Source organism: Hyperolius riggenbachi, chromosome 6 (genome assembly GCF_040937935.1).
Source record: "Hyperolius riggenbachi isolate aHypRig1 chromosome 6, aHypRig1.pri, whole genome shotgun sequence".
Taxonomy (NCBI): Eukaryota; Metazoa; Chordata; class Amphibia; order Anura; family Hyperoliidae; genus Hyperolius; species Hyperolius riggenbachi.
Window position 1 is genome coordinate 203,402,628 of NC_090651.1, and position 17,474 is coordinate 203,420,101.

Here is a 17,474-nt window from a genome sequence, read left to right on the forward strand (position 1 = left end):
ACCCATATATATCCACCCCCTGTGAAGGGGGCGGCCCTGAATATCAGGGATACGCCCTCAAACTCCACAAATAGGAGGGGATATTGACAAAACCCATGGGTATGGGGTTGCAAGACTAAAAATATGATCAAAAGGTCAAAACAATTGTTTGTATCGCAAGACCCCTCAGATAACAGCCCCAATCAAATATTATATAAAATAAAATAGTAAAATCAACTATGCATAAGGGTAAAAAGAGAGAAAAGAAAAGAAGAGAAGAAAGAGCGGGCACATGAGCAATATTATGTAATCAGAGCTAAATCCCATCGGGAATTCAGACCTTGAGGGAGGCTCGTACCCAACCTAAAGATCCACAAGGCCTCACGGCTCTTCAGCCGTTTAGATGCATCACCACCCCTCACATTCCAAGAAATCCTTTCTAGGCCATGAAAAGAGAAAGAGGACATGTCGCCCTGGTGTACTTGGCGAAAGTGCTTCGCCACATGCGACACATTTGAACTCAACCACCCGGGGCCGCAGTAATGTTCTCCAATTCTGGCACGCAGAGGTCTGGTGGTGCACCCCACATATTGCAGGGCACAGGCGCTGCAAGTGACCAGATATATAACGTAACGGGTGCCACAGTTGATGAACTGTTTTATGGGAAATCTGCGACCATTAGAGGCAGAGATAGCCTCCTGGGTCCGGGTATGGACATTGCAGTAATGACAGGTCCTAACACCACAGCGGTAAGATCCTATGGTGTTAAGCCAGGTGGGGACCCTCGACCTAGAGTTGTAAAGACTTGGGGATAAGGATTGGGCCAGGGTGGGGGCACGCCTACTAGCAAATCTGACCCCCTGCTGCAGGACACCACGTAGATCCTCATCACCCTCTAGAATTGGGAGATATTTTTTCAAAATCGAAACGATATTATTGTACTCAACGCTGTATGTTGTCACGAATGTGCGTTTAGGATTGTTTTTGGTATCACTCCGGCCAACACCCTCCAAAAGTAGGTCTCTGTCCCTAGAGCTGGCCCGCATTTTGCCCCTCCTAATCATCCATTCTGGGTACCCCCTCTCCCGCAGTCTCACCTCCACCTTCTCAAACTCCTCTCCGAGCCAGGCTGCCTCCGAGCAGTTGCGGCGGGCTCTAATAAATTCCCCAACGGGGACCCCGCGAATAGTATGCATTGGATGACAGCTAGTGGCTCGGAGGGTGGTATTCCCGCTACAGGGTTTCCGATATGTTTTAGTCTGTATTGTCCCTCTAATAGGGTCACCCACCAAGGTAATGTCCAAGAAGTCAATGGAGGTAGCATGCCAGCTGGAGGTAAACTGTAAATTGAGAGCATTGGAGTTGAGATAACTCAAAAAAGCGGGGATATCACCAGGTGCCCCTCTCCACACCAGGAGAAGGTCATCGAGGTCACGGGGAAAACTTGGCCCCCATGGAAGCGCCACACCTCTGGAGGTAGAAGCCGCCATTTTATCAGGGATACCAAACATCTCCTTTCTAGTTTGGGGGGCTTCACCTGGAATGAATATCATACTTGGATCACTATTGATGTCAAGGCCCTTTACTCATGTATACCTCATGGTCCCGCCATAGAAGCTATTAGATACCATCTAAATAGATACTCTGCCTATTCCGAAGATCTTCGGGCCTTCATCTGTTTGGCTGTCGAGTACCTCCTGGCCTGCAATTACTTCATGTTCGATGGCGGCTTCTACCTCCAGAGGTGTGGCGCTTCCATGGGGGCCAAGTTTTCCCCGTCCCTGGCCAACCTCTATATGGGGTGGTGGTAGGAGCGCTACATCTTTGGGGGTGGGAGCCGCCTCCTGGGGGGTGTTGCGTGGTACGGGAGGTACATCGATGACCTTCTCCTGGTGTGGAGAGGGGCACCTGGTGATATCCCCGCTTTTTTGAGTTATCTCAACTCCAATGCTCTCAATTTACAGTTTACCTCCAGCTGGCATGCTACCTCCATTGACTACTTGGACATTACCTTGGTGGGTGACCCTATTAGAGGGACAATACAGACTAAAACATATCGGAAACCCTGTAGCGGGAATACCACCCTCCGAGCCACTAGCTGTCATCCAATGCATACTATTCACGGGGTCCCCGTTGGGGACTTCGGATTGAAGTAGTTTCCCTGCATATTTATGAGTGAGTGGTGATGTGAGTGGTTTCTCTCCGTTAGATGCATTGGGGCCCCAATTGGATCCTGTCATTTTTAGATTTATGCAATTTATACCCTATATTTATTGGGGCTTTTTGCTCAAATTTTCAAACAGTGAAGCATATTTTTGTGCAATAAATGGTTCTCTCTTATGAGTGCAGCTAAACTGGTGTTGGTGTTCTGTATTTTGGGAGCCTTAGTACCTCCCTTGGGAGGAGACCCGGTTAACTGGGTATAGAGCGAGGATTCTCTCCCTCTCAGATTGGTCAGGCCACCACTGCTGCCTCTCTTGTTCTTGGCTCATTACATGTGAGGCTACTTTACAAGGGCAAAATTGTGATAGATTTGTCAGAGGCATTGCAGGCTTGACAAAGGGAGGACGTCCTCCCGAAACATTGCAGTTCTGATGGATTGGCCTTTTGTTCATGCTGGTATTTGCCTCCTTTGCTGATGGTTGAATAAAAGAGCTTTATACATTACCTTGACAGTGCTGGGTCATCTTCTGGATTCCTTCATAGACCCAGAACAAGCATGCAGCACATAAGGTGTTTCTGACAGTATTGTCAGAACTGACGAGATTAGCTGCATGCTTGTTTCTGGTGTAATTCAGACACTACTGCACCCAAATAGATCAGCAGGGCTGCCAGGTAACTGGTATTGTTTAAAAGGAAACACATGGAAATTCATAGAAAAAGGTTACCAAGAGGAGACTATAGGGAGAGCGATGAAGGGTATGGGAGAAGTGGATAGGGAAGATCTCCTGAAGAAGAAAAATGAGAAAACTACAGATAGACATGAGATGCGGATCAGTCTGGGATACCATGCACAAAACAACAGAATCCAGAAGATTATAAAGAAGCATTGGAATGTGCATAAAAAGGAAAAAATACTACTTCCTATGAATAATACTAGGTTGGCGCTAGAATGAAAATGCAATAAATGTATTAAAAGACAATAGTGCAATTAATTATATGCAATTAATATATGAATTAATATATGAAAATCTGTAGCATGGAATGAATAGACATTCACACACACACTCCACATTCAAAACCACTGCCCTGCTGCAGCAGAAAAATCTAAAAAACTAAAAATAAAAAGGAAAAAATATATATATGGAAAAAATGTGTCAATAAAATAGTGCCGTAAAAATACTAGGACAAATCCGTGCTATTGCACTAATGGAAGATGCTTTTCACTGTTGTTTTATGTCCAATATTAAATCATCAATAATCTGACTTGGTTATCCAGGTATAAAACTGTCACAGTGTTCCTTCGAACAGATGTAAAAATAAACATATGCAATAATTAATTTTCCAGGAAGTGTTCTTAACTCACAACCTCCGTAGATGCGCAGTGTCTGTGGCTGGAGCCGCTCAATCCTGTCCGCCCCGGCCGGCAGCTGGGCAGGAGAGACTAGGACCCGCTGCTTGGATGTCAGTAGCAGCAAGGTCGGGCAAACTCACCCGGCTCCAGTAAGTGCTGGGGGCGCTAAATGTCCGGAGAGTCTTGCAGTAATCCCAAACTCAGCCAGATTCCGATATGCGTGCTGAACGCAACTCCTTCCGCGATGGTGCTCGTGACGTCACTGCAGCCTGGCCAATCGCTAACGCGTTTCGGAAGGTACGCCTTCCTTTCTCAAAGCTGACTGCGGTTGGAGGATCACTGTTTTTATGGAGGTTATGAGGTCAAGCTTCTTCAAGTAAACGCATATAGTTCAAGATCCTTATTGAGACCAAACGGAATTAAAGTATTCAAGTTGTAAATCCAGTGCGTCTCATGCCTGGACATTTCAAGTATAAAATCTCCTCCCCTCCAAGATCTTTTGACCACTTATATCGCACAAAAGACGGTGCCTCTAATAGAACAGTTATGCTGTTGCTTAAAGTGCTCAGATAGCGGATGTTTCATGTTGCCTTTCAAAATGTTTTTGCAATGTTCTCCCAATCTTTCTTTTAATGGACGTTTTGTCCTGCCTACGTATTGTTTATGGCATGGGCACATGATGACATATATGACACCTTTGGTGTCACAATTACATCCCTAATTTTAAAACTGGTTCTATCTGCAGTGGATAAGATTTCACTCGTCCTCCCAACAGGCATCCCTGTTTCCCTACACATCCTACAATAGCCACAATTTCTAAAATAACCCATTTTACCATTGTCCCTCTTTTCTCTAATTGTTGGGGCCACAATGTTGCCCAGGTTTCTAGATCTTTTAAAGATCAGTCCCGGATTAACAGGTAGTATGGAGCTCAGCAGATAATCTTCTTTTAGGATATCCCAATGTTTTTTCACTATCTTCCTCAATTTTGTACTTTGTGGAGAGTAATTGAGTATTAGCTTCAGTTGTTCTTCCAGCTTGCTATCCTCCTTATTCTTTTCTCTCAATAAATCCTCTCTTTGAATTTTTGAAGCATGTTCTCTAGCAACTGACAGCTGTCTATATTAATATAGCTATATAGACAGCTGTCACCACCTAAAATGGTTATCCAATATACCCCAAGGCCAGTTCCTCCGCTTAAGGAGGAACTGTACGAAGCTGACAGACTTTGAAGAAGAGGCCAACAAGATGCAAGTCAGGTTTGAGGAAAAAGGATATCCAGTTGAGACTATCCTCATTGCTAGAGAACATGCAATTTTGCCCTTGTAAAGTAGCCTCACATGTAATGAGCCAAGCACAAGAGAGGCAGCAGTGGTGGCCTGACCAATCTGAGAGGGAGAGAATCCTCGCTCTAGACCCAGTTAACCGGATCTCCTCCCAAGGGAGGTACTAAGGCTCCTCCTGCTACGCCAGCTAATTCTGGATCTGATGATGATAAATTGGACTTTTTTTTTTTTTTTTTTTTTAAGTCCTCTCATCCGACAGTTCCCAAAGTCTATACGCCAGTCGACGTGGTGGCAAAAAGTACCAACATTCATAAAGGAACAGGGAAGCGAGGAGAACACTTGCCCTCCCAGATGACCATCAGGGAGTGCAAGAACCCCTAGATGACCAAGTGATCAATATTTCTTCCTATACCTTGGATGAGCATGAAACTTGTGTTTTTAACCGGGGTCTCTCTTTCAGTTTGCACAGAATATCAAATTTGAAGTGTGTTTTTGCAACACTTCCTCAAACAGCTCAAAGGAATTTACCAATGGATTATACCCTGAAACTTCGGGACTCACCCCTGAGAATTAAATCATCATTTATACCTCCATCGAATCCAGTGGTGGATACTTTCTTGAAAAATGTTCAAAAAGACATTCGAGTATTTTCTTCGAACAACCATATACCCTTCGTAGGAATTTGAGTATCTGGAACGATCTGCCCTGAAATGTTTACAAGATAAGCCGGCTGATCAGGGGAGAGGGGTCGTTATGATGGACAGTTTAAAATACAGGACTGAGATTTTGAGACAGCTTTCAGATACTGCAGTCTATACTAAGCTGGACAGAGACCCTGTTTGGGAACTTAAACGGTTATTTGATGATTTGATATCTGGTGCCTTACAACCGGGCATCATAGATCATGAACCTCCTTTTTGGTACAAGAAAAAAATCTACAAGAGATTGATAGATCCACGTGATCGGCCCATTGTAGCCGGGGTGGATTCTATCTTCCCACTCATAGCGAGATTCCTGGATTGGATCTTGAGACCTTGTGTTGTTTTACCGTCATCTGCGTATCCCGGATATATGTTTTTGGATGAACTTAAGAAAGTGAAGAGTATAGGGGTTGATGACCTTTTGCTTGATGTGGAGTCCCTCTACACTTCCGTCCCTCATGATGGGGGTGTAGAGGCAGTCGATCACTATTTACAAACTTGCTCGGACGTCTCTGACCAACAGGGTTTGTTTTTTTTAATCATTTGCTTCAGCTGGTTTTGAGGAAGAACTACTTCTTATTTGTGAACACTTTTTACCAACAGTGTCTGGGTACAGCAATGGGGTTGAACGTGGCCCCCGTCCTATGCTAACTTATTCATGGGCCTCGATGAGGACTGGCTTGTTTATTCAAATGAATTGTTTCTCCGCCATTCCAAAGAATGGTTGAGATCTATTGATGACATTGTTGTTTGGGCAGGGCCACATTCGACCCTTGATGCTATGATAGTACAGTTACAAGAGAAATGCCCTGCTATCTCCCTCACGATACATAGGGATCTAACTTCTATGTCCTTCTTGGACACCTTGATGACAAAGGTCGACTTGCCTATCTATATCTATAGAAAAAATACTGACCTGAATTGTATTTTGTTATTAAATATTTACCATTTACCCCACGTTACTCAAAATATTCATTGAAATCAATTTCAGAGAGTTGATCGCACTGTTAGTGATCCAAAATTAAAAGATTGCTGGTTTAAAGAGATGGGATTGAAATTCTGTGCTCTGAACTATTCCCTTCACCTATGTGTTCCTAAAGATGTCCCAAGGGATAATTCTTTTATTTTAAGCGAAATAAGAGAAAACAATCTCGCATCCCCTTTGTGTCCACTTTTTCTTCAGGTTCAAAGGAGATAGCAACTATCATTAGACGTCATTGGCCTTTACTACGTCAGTGTTTTCCAACTGTATAAGAATTTGTTAGTTCACCTTTGATGGCATATAAGCGTGCACCCACGATTGGTCAGCGATTAGTCCGAGCCAATGTGTTTGTTTGCTCGAAAGAAAAATCCAGTAGCTATGAGAAAGGGTTGTTTTCCATGCCATATGTGTAACAATGTCAGTAAAGGCAGTGTTTTTTTTTTACGGCTTAAATGATAAGAAATATCAAATTAATGGATTTTTTACTTGCAATTCAAGCTGTTATGTATTTGTTACATTGTCCTTGCGGTTATAGTTATGTGGGAATGACAACCCAGCTGCTCAAAGCTTGGATATTGTCACATAAATCAGTCATTAGATGTCGTTCTAGTGATCAAGCAGTTGCCAGTCATTTTACTGAAAAGAATCCTACAGTTAGTCAACTTAGAGTGCAGATTATTGACTCTGTCCTGCCACCTAGGAGAGGTGATAGAATCAAAATGTTACTAAAGTGAGAGGCTTTTTGGATCAAGACTCTTGGAACTTTGTCTTTGGATGGTCTTAATCGCGAGTACGAGTTGGGTCCTTGTATTTGAGGTGAGGGATTTTTTTATATTTTTTTTGTAGCGTGATGGATGGACTTTATTTTTTGGATGTTTGCAGGGTCTTCTAGTGATGTGAGACTCTAATTATTAGCCCTATTGTGCTGGATTATTACACGTTTTTTGGCGTCTTTTTATGCGTATTTATGCCACTTCCGTTCTAATTGGTCGCTTGTTTTTTCGTAATGTTGCGGTTTATGCATACATTTTTATGTGTTTGAATGTTATTGTGTGTTTTTTATATGCATATTCTCATTGTTCGCTGCGGTTGCTTATGAGTCTTACATCGCTTCCGTGGATTGGTTGCTTCTTTTGTTTTTAGTATGTTCCTATTGGTGGAGGCTGACTTTTTCAGTTCCCTATCAGGTCCTCTTGGGTTTGCACACACCTCTTCCTTCCTTCCATCCCTCTCTGATTGATCTGCCCAGCGCTGCTGCCTCTCTTGTGATTGGCTCATTACATATGAGCCTTCCAGCGCTGCGTAATATGTTGGCGCTTTATAAATACAATAAATAAATATAAAGGGGCAAATTTGTGATACATTTGTCAGAGGCATTGCAGGCTTGACAAAGGGAGGACGTCCTCCCGAAATGTTGCTGTTCTGATGCATTGGCCGCTTGTTCATGCTGGTATTTGCCTCCTTTGCTGATGCTTGAATAAAAGAGCTTTATACATTACCTTGACAATGCTGGGTCATTTTCTGGATTCCTACCTTGCTGCAATCCCTGGAGGGAAGGGATTGGGACCTGCAAGCACGTTGACTTTATATGGTGGGTGCAACCTATATCTTGGCTGTTTCCTATTCTGGGTCTATGGCTAAAAGTATTAAAGGCAGAGGATCAGCAGGATATCCAGGCAACTGGTATTGCTTAAAAGGAAATAAATATGTCAGACTCCGTATAACTCTCACCTCGGGTTCACTTTAAAGTGAACCTCCAGACTAAAAATCTACTCTGCAGAACTGAAAAGGCTTGGTGTTTCTTTAACAGTTTCACAGCATCAGAACTTTGTTTTTCTTACTCAAGCATCATTTTTAACTGCATTTTTAGCTAAGCTCCACCCATCAAAGAAAACTGCCCGGGCTTTTTTCCCCTGATGCTGTGCAAAGCATGATGGGATTTCCTATGTTGTTGTTCACGTTGCCTAGCAACTGGGAGGGGAAATCCGCACACAGGACAGTTGGAACTGTGTCTCATGCTCCCTGTCACCTCCTTTTAACCAAAAAGATGGCTGCCCTCATGAAATCAAACCTTTGCTTGTTCTTTTAAAACAGGGTGGGGTAAGAGATTATATTACCGATCTATTTTAATTAACATAACTAATGTAACTTAATAACAGTATGTTCGTTTAGGCTGAAGTTACTCTTTAAGGACTGGATTGATAAGATGATACACTCACTGTGAAAATCACTGTGAAAATGTATAACTACGCCTTAAAGAGAGTCTGAAGCGAGAATAAATCTCGCTTCAGACCTCATAGATAGCAGGGGCATGTGTGCCCCTGCTAAAACGCCGCTATCTCGCGGCTTAGCGGGGTCCTTTCACCCCCAAATCCCCTCGGTGCAGCGGGGGAGCGCTTCCTGGTTGGGGCAGGGCTAACCGCCGCAGCCCTGCCCCACGCGCGTCTGTCAGCGCGTATCTCCGCCTCTCCCCCGCCCCTCTCAGTCTTCCTTCACTGAGAGGGGCGGGGGAGAGGCGGCGATGCGATGGCGGGGGAGAGGCGGCGATGATAGACGCGACTGGAGGCAGGGCTGCAGCCATTAGCCCTGCCTCCACGAACGACCAACTGTGCGACCAAGTCTTGCGGGGGTGGCTTTGGGGGTGAAGGGACCCCCGTTTAGCGGCGCGATAGCGGCGGTTTAGCAGGAGCACACATGCCCCTGCTAACTATGAGCTCTGAAGCGAGATTTATTCTCGCTTCAGAGTCTCTTTAAAGCGGAATATAACCCAGCATTTCAACTTTGCTCTAAAACATTATTTACAGCATATTATATGCAACCAGCATTTTTTTTTTTTTACTAGACCAGCATTGGAAGGGTTACACACAGAACTTTAAAGTTCCGTGGAGATAAATGCAGACGCATCCGAAGTTTAGATAGATACATTTAAATAAACACAATGTAACAAGTGGTGAATGTGACACACTCTCTGACTGTGCAGGAGCTCCTACACAGTCAGAGAGGGCGTCACGTTCCTCACGTGTTACATTGTGTTTATTTAAATGTATCTATCTAAACTTCGGATGCGTCTGCATTTCTCTCTATGGAACTTTAAAGCTCTGTGTGTAACCCTTCCAATGCTGGTCTAGTAAAAAAAAATGCTGGTTGCATATAATATGCTGTAAATTAAGTTTTAGAGCAAAGTTGAAATGCTGGGTTATATTCCGCTTTAATAAAGCAAGCTTCTTTTGTGAATTAACACTAAGGCCGGGGCTTATTAGGAATTGCTGCAGCACTTTAAAATCACCACAGCGATTCCTAGGTCGTTAGTGACGGTGATTACCCGACATTGCATTACATTAACAGGTACAGAGCTTCCGATTTGCAGTTTGTTTTTTTTTGTTTGTTTTTTTTTTAAGGTGTTTGTTATTTTGGAAGCATGTACACTTTAAAAAAAATCTTCTAAATTTGATTAGGATATTTTATTGATATACCATCTTGAAACAAGGAAGGGCAAAAATGAGACCTCTAAAATTATTCGCTCCTTGGCCATTAATAGTCAAATAGTGTACCCTTTCCGAGCCACAACTGACAACAATTACTTAGAGTAGTTCTTTACTAGTTTGACACAGGTCTCCTAAGATTTGACCCATTCTTCCTTTGCAAACTGTTCTAGCTGGTCAAGATTGCATGGTTTCTGAGCATGGATATTCAGTTTGAACAACCGGCACAGATTATCAATAGGATTGAGGTCTGGGCTCTGTGCAGGCCACTTCAGGATCTTGGTTTTGGTATCCTTGAGGAACTGTTGGACTAATTTTGATGTATGCTTTGGGTTATTGCAATGACCTAAACCTAGACTACGAGTAGATTTTTGCATATTCTCCCTCAATGATGCCATGCACCTGAACAAGACTCGCTGCAGAAACAGCCCCACAGCATGATGCTCCCACCACCATGTTTAAAGGGACACTTAAGTAAAAAAAAATGAGTTTTACTCACCTGGGGCTTCCAATAGCCCCCTGCAGCTGTCCGGTGCCCTTGCCGTCTTCCTCCGATCCTCCTGGCCCCTCCGGCAGCCACTTCCTGTTTCGGTGACAGGAGCTGACAGGCTGGGGACGCGAGTGATTCTTCGCGTTCCTGGCCATAATAGCGCCGTCTATGCTGCTATAGCATATATCATATACTATATAGCAGCATAGAGGGTGCTAATGTGTCTGGGAACGCAATGAATCACTCGCATCCCCAGCCTGTCAGCTCTTGTCACCGAAACAGGAAGTGGCTGCCGGCGGGGCCAGGAGGATCGGAGGGAGACGGCGAGGGCACCGGACAGCTGCAGGGGGCTATTAGAAGCCCCAGGTGAGTAAAACTCATTTTTTTTGTTTGCCTTAAGTGTCCCTTTAACTGTGGGAGCTGTGTTCCTAGGGTTGAAGGCCTCTCCCTTTCTTCATAAAACATCCATGTGCCCAAACCGTTCCAGTTAAGTCTCATCAGACCAAAGCACAGACTTCCAAAACTCATCTTTACCTTTATTTTTTTCCCCCCTTTTCCTTTTTTTCAATTATCTCTTTATTGGAAATTTTAATTACAATAGCAGTAAAATATCCATCATAAACCAAATACAGTGGCTTGCAAAAGTATTCGGCCCCCTTGACGTTTTCCACATTTTGTCCTATTACTACCACAAACCTGAATACATTTTATTGGAATTTTACGTGAAAGACCAATACAAAGTGGTGTACACGTGAGAAGTGGAACGAAAATCATACATGATTCCAAACATTTTTTACAAATCAATAACTGCAAAGTGGGGTGTCCATAATCATTCAGCCCCCTTTGGTCTGAGTGCAGTCAGTTGCCCATAGACATTGCCTGATGAGTGCTAATGATTAAATAGAGTGCACCTGTGTGTAATCTAATGTCAGTACAAATACAGCTGCTCTGTGACGGCCTCAGAGGTTGTCTAAGAGAATCTTGGGAGCAACAACACCATGAAGTCCAAAGAACACACCAGACAGGTCAGGGATAAAGTTATTGAGAAATTTAAAGCAGACTTAGGCTACAAAAATATTTCCAAAGCCTTGAACATCCCACTGAGCACTGTTCAAGCGATTATTCAGAAATGGAAGGGATATGGCACAACTGTAAACCTACCAAGACAAGGCCGTCCACCTAAACTCACAGGCCAAACAAGGAAAGCGCTAATCAGAAATGCAGTCAAGAGACCCATGTTGACTCTGGACGAGCTGCAGAGATCTACAGCTCAGGTGGGGGAATCTGTCCATAGGACAACTATTAGTCATGCACTGCACAAAGTTGGCTCTTATGGAAGAGTGACAAGAAGAAAGCCATTGTTAAAGAGACACTGAAGTGAGAATAATTCTCGCTTCAGAGCTCATAGTTAGCAGGGGCATGTGTGCCCCTGCTAAAACGCCGCTATCCCGCGGCTAAATGGGGGTCCCTTCACCCCCAACCCCCCCCCCCTGCAAAATCAACGACCAAATTGGTCGTACATTTTGCTCTTCCTGGAGGCAGGGCTAATGGCTACAGCCCTGCCTCTCAGCGCGTCTATCAGACGCGCATCGCCTCCTCCCCCCGCCCCTCTCAGTGAAGGAAGACTGAGAGGGGCGGGGGAGAGGCGGAGGTACGCGTCTGATAGACGCACGGGAGGCAGGGCTGCGGCCATTAGCCCTGCCCCAATGCGGAAGAGATTCCGCGATGTACGGAGGGGATTTGGGGGTGAAGGGACCCCCGTTAAGCCGCAGGATAGCGGCGTTTTAGCAGGGGCACACATGCCCCTGATAACTATTAGGGCTGAAGCGAGATTTATTCTCGCTTCAGACTCTCTTTAACAGAAAAGCATAAGAAGTCCCGTTTGCAGTTTGCCACAAGCCATGTGGGGGACAAAGCAAACATGTGTAAGAAGGTGCTTTGGTTGGATGAGACCAAAATTGAACTTTTTGGCCAAAATGCTATGTGTGGCGGAAAACTAACACTGCACATGACTCTGAACACACCATCCCCACTGTCAAATATGGTGGTGGCAGCATCATGCTGTGGGGGAGCTTCTCTTCGGCAGGGACAGGGAAGCTGGCCAAAGTTGATAGGAAGATGGATGGAGCCAAATACAGGGCAATCTTGGAAGAAAACCTCTTGAAGTCTGCTAAAGACTTGAGACTGGGGCGGAGGTTCACCTTCCAGCAGGATGACCCTAAACATAAACCCAGGGAAACAATGTAATGGTTTAAAACAAAACATATCCATGTGTTAGAATGGCCCAGTCAAAGTCCAGATATACATCCAATCGAGAATCTGTGGCAAGATCTGAAAACTGCTGTTCACAAACGCTGTCCATCTAATCTGACTGAGCTGGAGCTGTTTTGCAAAGAAGAATGGCCAAGGATTTCAGTCTCTAGATGTGCAAAGCTGGTAGAGACATACCCTAAAAAACTGGCAGCTGTAATTGCAGCAAAAGGTGGTTCTACAAAGTATTAACTCAGGGGGCTGAATAATTACGCACACCCCACTTTGCAGTTATTTTTTTTTTTTTAAATGTTTGGAATCATGTATGATGTTCATTCCACTTCTCACGTGTACACCACTTTGTATTGGTCTTTCACGTGGAATTCCAATAAAATTGATTCATGTTTTTGGCAGTAATGTGACAAAATGTGGAAAACTTCAAGGGGGCCGAATACTTTTGCAAGCCACTGTATCTTATTATATTAGTGAGTCTCACACCAATTACATCTAATTTATCAAATAATAAAGCCTAAGTCTGCATACTGTATATTCTCCTTTAACAACATAGGTCAGGCACACCAGACCTAGTCAGACCCATTTGAAAACACACATACACACACACACACACACACACACACACACACACACACACACACACACACACACACACACACACACACACACACACACACACACACACACACACACACACACACACACACACACACACACACACACACACACACACACACACACACACACACACACACACACACACCCCTCGCATTTATAATACAGGGCATTAGCTCAAAAATGGAACATTTCAGTTTAGCCATTTTCGTGTCCTTTCATAGCCCAGGATGCCCACTGACATTTCTGGACCATCCCAAACCAAGGGTGTGTCCCCTGCCAGTACTTTTCTCAACCCTTTCCCACTGGTGTCCCTCATCTTCTCATTCCCTAGGGAAAGGAAGGCCCAGATCTCTTTTATAGCTCTCCCTGTTACAACTACCACAAGCTCCACACCTCATGAAATGTATCTAGTTTGTTATTTAATCTGGCTGTCAACATTTCCATACTCTTTACTTCACGTATCCGTTTATACAAATCCATATACTTTGGGGCTTTAACTTGCTTCCATTTACTTGCTATCGAACATTGGGCACCCGTTAGAATGTGGGAGACCAGCTCATCCCCTCTTCTAATCAATCCTCTAATGGGAGCTCCCAGTATTTGTCAGAGGATCTGATGGTGTTCTCATCCCCATTATCCGTCCCACCAAGCTCTCCACTTCTACCCACAAACCCTACACCGTTGTACATATCCAAAAAATATAGAACAGTGAACCAGTCTCTCTTCCACATCTCCAACAGACGCCCAATGTATCTGGGTACATTCAATGTAAATATTCAGGTGTAAAATACTAGAAGTACATGATTTTATATTGGTTCTCTTTAACCCTCCTAGGGGTTCATTTCTGTCTGGAATTAGGAGTCAAAAGCGGTACATTGTTTTCAAGAATTTTAGGACCTCCGATTCAAAAGTGATAACTCACCAAAATATGTCAGAATAAAAGCATGGTAGACATTTTACATATAAATAAGACTGGAACACAAATTTGCTGAAAAAAAAATAAATTGATCAATAAACTGAAATAATAGCAAAACTGTACAAATAAGCATCAGATTATATATACACAATAATCATTACAGTATATACAATAATTAGTACTGTATATCCCTAGTACACCTCCCGTGTGTGGTAAATCTTTAAACATGGAACGGGACACAGGCCGACATCACAGTCCGGACAGTAAAAACAGGTTTCTTGGCGGACTTTCTTACCCTTGCTATCCGTCTTGCTGCAGCAAACAACACACATTCTTGTTGGTGTCGCTTTTTTTTGGAGTGGGTGGGATGTATTCAGAAAAGTAGCGGCCAGTCAGGCGCTCTGGATTGACCACATATGATGCACGGCGCCCAACTCACACATCTGATGATGAAGTCTGGTACTTCAGGCATATGGTTTCACACAGTTTCTATATGAAGTCAGCATGTGATACTGGCCTTTCACTGTGTTGCTTATGCAAGATGAATGCATTCCACAATGCCTGTTCCAGCAGATGACAAAAAAAAAATGTATAATATTTTTTTTGCTGTTTCCGCACTGCGGGGTAGTATGTCATCGCCTGGTCAGCTCGGTCCACCCCACCCATTGTATGGTTGTAGTCCAGGATGACTTGCGACATGTCCAGGACTTTCCCTCCTCGTGTTCTGGTGGTGACAGACGATGCATCGTGGACAGTGCTGAGCGCACACACGTCCCTCTTGTCACGCCAGTGGAGTGCCAACCTTTTTCCCTTCTGCCAAGCCACAATGTCCCCAGATTTCAGCTTTTGCTTGGCGAAGGCAGTTGGCATTTCTCGCCGGTTTGGACGAACTGTGCCGTAGGCATCAGTTTTGTTCCTGATCAGAAACTCAAACAGTTCAGGTGAACTATAAAAATTGTCCGTCGTCAAACAGTACCCCTTATTCAAAAGTGGCTCCACCAAGGACAGCACGGATGAATTTGCCAGCCCGTAATTGCTGAATGCAGGGTTGAACTGTGTCCCTTTCCCGGTGTACAGTACGCTGTTCCAGATGTATCCGGTGGCAGACTCGCATAAAGTGTAGGACTTTACTCCAAACTGGGCCCTTTTGGATGCGATATATTGGATCCAGGACAGTCTGCCCTTGTAGGTCATCAGACTTTCATCAACACTTATGTTCCTCTGGGGTACATAAGTGTTGCGGAAGTTTTCCATGACCAGCTGATGAACCTCCCATATCTTCTTCAGCTTTGGCGCAGTGTTGTCTGCGAAATGTAGAAATTTCATAATGAGTCCAAAGCGATACTCTGACATGACCGTGCCAAAGAAGGGGGTGGCGATGACCTTGTTGGTCGACCAGTACCATTTCTGCAGGGGTTTCCCCACCACCCCCTGCAGAATAATCAGTCCAAGGAACCGCCACAAATCCTCCTTGATAATTGGCTCCCACAGCCTGGTCCTGGAAAAGGGCCTTCGTGGAGCAGCAATTTCTTGCGCGGCGTAGCGGTTCGTCTCCACCACGATTTTTTCAATGACGGCGTCACTGATGCCTTGAAGATGACGCCATAGCAGGTGGCAGGAGAATCAGCAGGCAAAAAGCGTAGGTCAAAGTTCAGGCAGAGGTCTGTACACGGAAATCCAATATTGGTCAGGATCAACAGGCAAAAAGCGTAGGTCAAAGTCCAGGCAGAGGTCGGTACACGGAAATCCAAATCGGGCAAAATCAGCAGGCAAAGAGGGTAGTCAGAAGAATCCACGCAGAGGTCGGTACACAGAAATCTAAAATCAGATCACAAAGATCACAAAAATGACAGCAGCTCACAGCTCACAGCAGCTCAAAGCACAGCAGGGAAGCAAGTGGCAACAGTGTATTGGATACACATGTAATTCATACATGTGTATCCAATACAATGCACTTTGGGGCCAATCAGAATTAATTTTCAAATTTCCCACCCCCATGACGCCACGCCGCACCGCCGCTCAGCCCTGATTGGCCGCCGGGTCCCCAAGAGAATCCTGGGGATATGGAGTTCCCGGCGGCCCGGAAAACCGCCGCTGATCATGGGGAGAGCCGAGAGAGACTTGGGCAGACATGCAGGAGTCCCTGGGCAGCGCTGATCGCGCATGGGACTCCTGCAAAAAAAGGTAAATGCCGCCGCCGCCAGCCCGCCACTACGCCGATCACATGGCCGCCAGGTCCCTGCTGGATTACAGGGGATCTGGGGATTCCGGCAGCCACACATTCATTTCAGTATGTGGGGACATGAGCTGGAGTCCCGCTGAGCAGCGCCGATCGGCGCGCGGGACTCCAGCATAAAGCAAAGAGCTATTTTTAGCTGCCCCGACCTGAGCTCGGGATTACCATTTCCTGCATATGTTTCCTACCCCGAGCTCAGGTCGGGGTTACCGCCAGGAGGGTTAATCTGGACACATATGGAGCTTTTTGCAGCCTTTTGCCATATCTCCTACCAGGGGTATATCCCTTTCCAATATTACTTCCCATCTGGACATATACCCGTGTTTTATTTCTCGTCTGATCTATATTTGAAATAAGGCCTTTATAGTTTGGTCCTTTACCACACAGCATCTCAGAACTAGTCAACCTATCGACCTAAGTCGACCTAGTCAACCTAAGTTAATGTTCTAGTCTGCTTTAACCACTTGCCGACCGCCCACTACACAGGGGCGGCCGGAAAGTGGATCCCGCAAGGACCGCCGCATGCACAGAGGCGTCGGTCCTTGTACGGGCATGGGCGGAGCGATCGCGTCATCCGTGACACGATCCTCCGCCAGGGATCGATGGCCGGGGATTTAGCCTCCAGCTCGCCCGCCACTTAGCAGCGCCGGCGGGCGGAGGAATACAAATCTCCGCCGATCCATGCTTATAATAGGCTTTGTAATGTATACAAAGCCTATTATACAGGCTGCCTCCTTGCCCAGCCACCCTAGTCTGCACCCAAGCACGCTGATTTCCCCCCCCCTGCCCCCTGATCGCCCACAGCACCCCTCAGACCCCCCCCCCCCCTGCCCACCCCCCAGACCCCTGTTTGCACCCAATCACCCTTCAATCACTCTATGTCACTATCTGTCGACACTATTTTTTTTTATTCCCTAAACTGCCCCCTGCTCCCTCCTGATCACCCCCCCACCCCTCAGATTCTCCCCAGACACCCCCCCCCCCCTCAGATTCTCCCCAGACCCC

At 45.2% G+C, this 17,474-nt stretch overlaps 1 protein-coding gene across 3 annotated transcripts in view; it reads left to right on the forward strand.

The window, feature by feature from the left end:
- The window catches only part of FOXRED1 (FAD dependent oxidoreductase domain containing 1), a 176,671-nt gene that overhangs the window by 56,221 nt on the left and 102,976 nt on the right, over positions 1-17,474 (forward strand). The window lies entirely within an intron of this gene.